General features: G+C 38.5%; 1 pseudogene; it reads left to right on the top strand.

The window, feature by feature from the left end:
* Positions 1 to 635: 635 nt before the first annotated feature.
* On the top strand, positions 636 to 7006 carry LOC111784534 (annotated as a pseudogene).
* Positions 7007 to 7447: the final 441 nt, after the last annotated feature.

The raw sequence follows: 7447 nt of genomic DNA, 5'->3' as shown, positions 1-7447 counted from the left end.
CCACAATTATAACATTTGTCGGAGTTACAATTATTTCCATAGTGGCCATACTTTTGACATTTGTAACACTGGATGTTGGAATTATATCCTTGACTGCGTCCTCTTCCACGCCAATTTGCTTGGCTCGATAGTCTCTTCTCCTTATAATTTTCTTCATTTCTGCTGCCTTGACCACCTCGACCATTCTCGCGACTTCCTCGACCTCTACCTTGAATATTTTGAGAGTAGAGTACCTTTTCATCCTTTATTGATGCTTTGGTTTGAAGCGCTTGATCGAGTGTCTCCATCTTCTTCTTCTTATGTTGCTCGTGTGCCTCGAGAGAATCGGCGAGCTCATCGACCGTGAACGTCATTAGGTCCTTTGACTCTTCTCCACAACCCGCGTCTCGGGTAACGTTTCTCTGTTTCGATTTAGTTGATTTTTGGTCTATACGCGCGTAAATTAGTCAGATACATTTCTGACTCCTTCATTTTCATTCTCTCCAACTCGCCACGAAGAGTTTAGAGACGCACTTGCTTGACTCGGTCGGTTCCTTTGAACATCTTTTTTAAAGTGTCCCATGTTTCTTTTAAAGTAGTTGCCCTTGCAATCTTCTCAAAGCCCAACTCGTCAACAGCCCGGAACAGCATGTATAATGCTGCCTTATCCTTTGATCGCAATTCTTTTAACGCCTTGTTCTACGCTGCCGTATAACCCATGGTATTCTTTGGTTCTTCGAAACCTTCTTCGACCACCTCCTATGCGTCTTGAGAATCGAGAAGAGCTTTCATTTGGATGCTCCAATTCTCGTAGTTCGTCTTCGTTAATCGCGGTAGCAGCATTTGACCCATCATATTTGCTATCGGCTCTAATATCAATTTGTTGAAAATAAAAGCTAGCTCTGATACTAATTTGTTAAAATAACACTCACGAAACTGTGAAGAAGATGTCAAGAGGGGAGAGACAAAGAGACGAAGAATTATGAAAAACCTTTTTCTATTGCTCTGTACTTTTTTTGTTCTCTGCACTCTTGCTCTTTGCTCTGCTTTTTACTATAGAAAACAAATTAATTTATACGTTTTCTAAAGGCTAAAAATAGCTATCTCATACACCCACTCCTTCCTACCATAATTATTGACATTTCTTTTTTTTTTTCTTTTTGCCTTTTCCTTTTACGTCTCAATTTCAAAAGCTTACTAAAATTAACAAAATTAAAACTACTTTTTTTTCTTTAAGTTCATTCCCAAAACGTTTTACCCCACTGGTTGATCTACAAGTTCCCAGATTGAGTTGAAGTACATGGACTCCATTTCAAGATTCATGGCTTTGATCCATTGATCTCTATCTTCATCATTCATTGCTTGTTTATAGGTCAATGGATCCTCAACGCCATCATCAAGTATGATGACCTGTGTTTCTGCCAAACCTAAGTAACGACTGGGTTGAATTATAACCCTCCCACTATGTCGAGACATTCTCAACTCTTGAGAAGGATGTGATTGACCAGAAGTGTCAGCTCCACCAACAACTCTTGTTGAAGAACCAGCCTGATCAACAACTCTTGTTGTTTTACCAATAGCTTCTTTAGAATCTCACTTAATACTAGTTTGCTTCGAGGTTGATGATTTCTTACGTGATCTTCCTCTAAGAATGTAGCGTTTGTTATTAGAAACACTCTACTTTCTTGAGGGTCATAAAATAAACCACCTTTCGTCTCTTTAGGTTATCCTAGAATAGGCATAATTTTGAACGACATTCTAATTTCTTGGGGTTTTGCAACTACACATGTGCTGGGCATCCCAAAATCCTGAAGTGTCGTAAACTACCTTTACGCCCTCTCCATAACTCATAAGGTGTTTCTGAAATACTCTTAGAAGAAACCATGTTCAAAATGTATGCAGCAGTCTCCACTGCATATCCCCAAAATTAATCAGGTAATTGAGCGAAACTCATCATAGGCCGAACCATGTCTAACAAGTTCTATTTCTCCTTTCTAATACACCGTTCTATAGAGGTTTACCAAGGGCTGAGAGTTTAGATGTTATTCCATGTTCTATCATATAGTCCTGGAATCTAAAGTCCATATACTCTCCACCTCAATCTGATCAAAGTGTTTTAATAATTTTTCTTAATAGATTCTCAACCTCAATCTTATACTCTCTGAACTTTTCAAGAGCTTCGGATTTGTGATGCGTTAGGTAAAGATAGCCATACGTTGAATAATCATCAATAAAACTGATGAAATATTCATACCCTCCCGTGCTTTGACATTCATTGGACCACAAAGATCTGTATGCACGAGTTCTAAGGTTTCTTTGGCTTTATAACCTTTTTCAAATAAAGGTCGTTTAGTCATTTTACCCTCAAGACAAGACTCACATGGAGGTAAAGAGTTGTCTTCTAACTCATTTAGAAGTCATCTTTTAACCAATCTCCCAATCCTATTGAGATTACTGTGGCCTAGTCTTAAGTGTCAAAGATAAGTATTAGGAGAAATCTTTTGTTGTTTATTTTGAGTTTCAGCTGTTTTAAACATCACAGTATTTAAAATAGCTTTTGTTTCGCTCAGTTTTAATATATATAAGTTGTTTTCTAGTTTTGCATAACAAATATGAATACCTCTTCTCTGCAAGGTATTTTGGGCAGTTTCTTTTCCAATGCCCGTTTTCGTTGCAATAGAAACATATTCCTTTATCTGCATTTTGAACCTTGCGTTTGCAATCAGTAAGAATCTTATTTTTTCCCTTATCCGTTCTTTATCGAAACATTTTAGAAGTTGAAGGACAAGACTTATTTTTGGAGGACGATCCTCGTAGTAATTTCTTAGAGACAGCAACATTTGCTTCTCTTGCTTGTCCCTTGTTCATTAAGAGAGACTAATAAGTCTGTAGCTCATTGAGAAGAACAGTTAAGTTATATTCTAGTTCATCATCGCATTAGTACGGAACTGTAGGAAGCTCTTCGGAAGAGACTCCATGATAAAATTGATCTGGCTCTTCTCATCAATGATAGCTCCATTTACTTCTGCCGCATTGAAATGAACCATCATGTCTAACATGTTCTCTAACTAAGGTCCCTTCTTTCATACGGCAGTTGTAAACGTATTTTATGGCGTCATGTCTAAGGGAGAAGGACGGTAGTCCAAACATCCCTTTCAGAGATTCCATAATCTCTTTAGCAGTACCCACGACATCGTGTTTCTTAGCCAAAACATCAAATATGCTGGCTAAAATTTACACTCGGGCTTTGTCATTTGCCTTTGTCCATCCGTCATATGCATCCCAAACTGTTCGGTTTGCATTTGAGTTGGGGTTTGGAGGACATTCCTCAGTTAAAACAAACCTTAAATCATCAATTACAAGTATTGTGTTTAGCTTTGCAATTTTCGCCGTTTAATTTCTCAGAAGCGAGTAATTGTACTATTGAGCTTGTCATGCTGTGATATAAAGAAAATTTTATTAGTAAATTGATTTAATAAGGTACTCAGCCTTATCCCTGTACTATAAATCATTTTGACTATATACTTGAACTTGAAATACTCTTATGTCTCTATATGTAGTTCAAATAATCATACTATAGTCAGAGTGTTCTTCGTTTATTGAATTTAGATTAATAGTCGTAAAATTCACTTTATTCAATAACAATCTTTGTTGAATAAACATCAATAATAACTTTATTGAAAATAGAATACGTTTTTGTCTACAAACTATGAGTTTTAGGACATAAAACCCAACAATCTTAAAAGAAAATGTCTATATCAACATGTTAGTATCAAGACATTTCAAGATATGAACTTAATGTTTTTTCAAAAGACTTTTTAAATTCCACAAATTTGGACCAATCGTCAGTTTAGTGCTGAATTTTCCATCCACATTTTCAGATTTAGCTTCCAAACTTCAAAAGAGACAGAACTTGATAATTAGAAAAATCGGATCAATCCAACCTAATTTATACGGTTTTAAATAAATAAAAATTTTATAGATTGAATTGGTTTACTGGTTCTCCTGAAACTCTTGGGTTGAACTAAACCAACTCGACTTTATTATAAATTTTAAAATATACACTTTTAGTTACGATCGAGTTTATATATACATATATTGAGTTGCCCAATCAATTGAAATCAATTCAACTAAAAATTTTATTGTATTAATTAATAAATGTTGTTGGGGTTGATAATTTGACAGCTTCGTTAGTTAATAAGCAAATTTTTTTTATAAGGACAACAGCTTCATTGCATATTTATGAATGAAACTATTGAATAGTGTCTTTATTTGGCAGAAATCTCTATAACTTACTCGCCTTCCCGACCCCAACCAACTGAACTCAACTCAACCATTCAACTGCCTTTCATTAGACGCCTTGGCCTAGCTTAGTAACCGCTGGTTCGAGACCCGAACTCGTGAACCGGACAACTTTTTGTTATATAAAGGAGATATTTGTTTGTGGAGACCAAACCAAACCAAACACTCAGCCATGATGCTTCTTCCTTGCTTACTTCTCATCCTTTCAGCCTGTGTTTCTGCAACACAGTACAGAATCCCAAGGCTTAGTCCAACAGACAGAAATTCTTGCCTACTTGGGAGCTGAAGGTCCATTGGATAAAGATTTGAACGTTGTAGGATTCTTGACTGATAATGCTGCTCAGTTTGGGGCTCTTCTTGTTTATATTGAGGTAAGAGCTTTCATGTTCTTGTGTGGTACATATTTAATGCTTTGGAGGGTTTATATGATTTTGTTTTGTTTTTTTAGTATCGTTATTATGGAAAATCGATACCCTTTGGATCAAGGGAGGTAGCATTGAAGAATGCAAGCACTTTAGGCTATTTCAACTTTGCTCAAGCAATAGCAGATTATGCTGATGTTCTTATACATATTAAAAAGAAGTTGCATGCTAAAGATTCTCCTATGATTGTTCTTGGTGGATAATATGGTGGAAGTAAGTCGGTTCTCGTTTAAAATTGTGAGAGGAAAGCAGGAAGTTAGTGAAAGTTGCTATGAAACCATTCGGGATTCCTAGTCCAAGATTGAAACAATTGCTTCCAACCCTAATGGCCTTTCCATTCTTAGCAAAGAGTTCAAAAGGTGCAGGTATTAGAATTCTTGGCTCCTCATATCCAAATTTAATGAAGCTTGTGCTTCAAATCAGTTGTTCTTGTTTTAGTCCTCTGAAGAACTCCTCTCAGCTGGAAGACTACTTATGGTTTATATATACCGTCGCAGTCCAATACGACCACCCACCAAGGTATCCAGTCACTAGAATCTGTGATGCCATTGATGGAGCTTCATCTGGAAGTGGAATGGTTGGCAGAATTGCTGCAGGAGTGTTTGCTTATAAAGGAAATCTATCCTGCTACAAGAATCAGCCTAGAGATGAAACTAAAACCGATGTGGGATGGAGGTGGTAGGTAATCTTTTTATTAAACGAATACCGATGTGGGATGCATTGAACTTTGAAAAGCTTCATTTCTAGGACGTTTTAAGAAGATTTTGTGTTGTGTGTGTAACTCAGAGATGCGTGAAATGGTGATGCAATTAAGCACATGCAATGATACTATGTTTCCAGCATACAGTTTTGAGCTTGGAAACATCATAGATTACTGCAATGAGTTATATGGCGTGTCTCCAAGGCTTCACTGGGTGAGTTATATGGTGTGTCTCCAAGGCCTCACTGGGTCACCACCTATGGAGGCCATGTATGCACTTCAACCACCTCTCTCTTTTTCTTTATTTACTTTATTGAACTAACTATAACCGCCCAAATCTACCTAGATATTGTCTTCTTTTTACTTTCTTTTTCGCCCTTCCCCTACAAGTTTTTAAAACTACACCCTTGTAAAGAATGTTTTGTTCTCCTCCCCAACCAATGTGGGATCTCACAATCCACCCCCTCCCTTGGGGCCAGCGTTCTCGTTGGCACTCGTTCCCTTCTCCAATCGATGTGCGACTCCACAATCCACTCCACCTTCGAGGCCCAGCGTCCTCGCTGGCACTCGTTCCCTTCTCCAATCGATGTGAGATCCCACAATCTACCCCCTCGAGTCCCACCGTCATTGCTAGCACACTGCCTCATATCCACCCCCCTTCGGGGGTTCATTCGACCATTCTGTTAGTGGATCTTACAATCCACCCCCTCGAGACCCAGCGTCCTTATTGGCACACCGCCTCGTATCCACCCCCTTCGGGGCCCACCACTCGCAGATATCATCCTCTTTGGGTTTCTCCTCAAGGTTTTTATACTAGAGAGGTTTCGACACTCTTATAAAGAATGTTTTTTTTTTCTCCTCATCAACTGATATAGGATCTCACAATCCACCCCCCTCAGGACCCACCATCCTTGTTGGCACACTGCTTCGTGTCCACCCCTCTTCAGGGCTCAGCCTCCTCGCTGGCACATCACCCCGTGTCTGGCTCTGATACCATTTGTAACAGCCCAACCCCACCGCTAACATATATTATCCTCTTTGAGCTTTACCTTTCAAGCTTCCCTTCAAGGTTTCTAAAACGCGTCTACTAGGGAGAGGTTTCCACACACTTATAAAGAATAATTTGTTCTCCTCCCCAACCAACGTAGAATCTCACAATTTCTGTCTCCCTTCAAATTTCAGGACATAAAACACATCCTTAAGAGATTTGGCAGCAACATCATTTTCTCCAATAGACTCAAAGACCCTTATAGTAGCGGCGGGTAAACAAAAACCAAAGCTCCAACATTTATTACACATACAGAACAATCAACTTTACTTCAACTCCCGCTCTCCCTTTTTGTGAATGCAGAGTGTTGCATAAGTTATCTGACAGTCTCATACGCCTAATGGTTTGATTCAGACTCATAAATTCGAACTTCAAAGCTTTGTTCTTTTGAGCTGACATGTTTTGAACTTTCCAGGATCTCATTGTTTGGACGTTTTACGAGAAAATGAAACGGATCCACAGTGGTTGATGGAACAAAGAGAGACAGAGGTTAACATCATTAAAGCATGGAACACTAAGTACTATGTTGATCTTGGAAGTCCAAACAATATATAAACAACACAATGACGATCAAACACTATAAACAGGATATGAAAATCATCCTGACATGTATGCCACTGAAGATGAATTTATGAACTTGTATTGATGTTAGTGTTGAAAACGTCCATTGAATAGCTAAAGCATACTGTGAATAGATATTGTCAGCTTTGACTCGTTACGTATCGCCGTTAGCTTCACGGTTTTAAAACACGTATGCTAGGAAGAAATTTCCACACTCTTATAAGATAGCTTTGTTTCCCTTTCCTATTAATGTGGGATATCACAATCTACCCCCTTGGGAGTCCAGCATTCTGGTTTGCACACCACCCAATGTCTGGCTCTGATACCATTTGTAACAGCTCAAGCCTACTGCTAAAAGATATTATCCGCTTTGGCTCGTTACGTATCACCATCAGCCTCACTGTTTTAAAACACGTCTACTAGGGAGAGGTTTCC

This window comes from Cucurbita pepo, unplaced genomic scaffold (genome assembly GCF_002806865.2).
Source record: "Cucurbita pepo subsp. pepo cultivar mu-cu-16 unplaced genomic scaffold, ASM280686v2 Cp4.1_scaffold000226, whole genome shotgun sequence".
In the NCBI taxonomy this organism is placed as follows: Eukaryota; Viridiplantae; Streptophyta; class Magnoliopsida; order Cucurbitales; family Cucurbitaceae; genus Cucurbita; species Cucurbita pepo.
The sequence above is the reverse complement of the archived record's forward strand: the minus strand, read 5'-3'. Positions and strand labels throughout refer to the sequence as shown.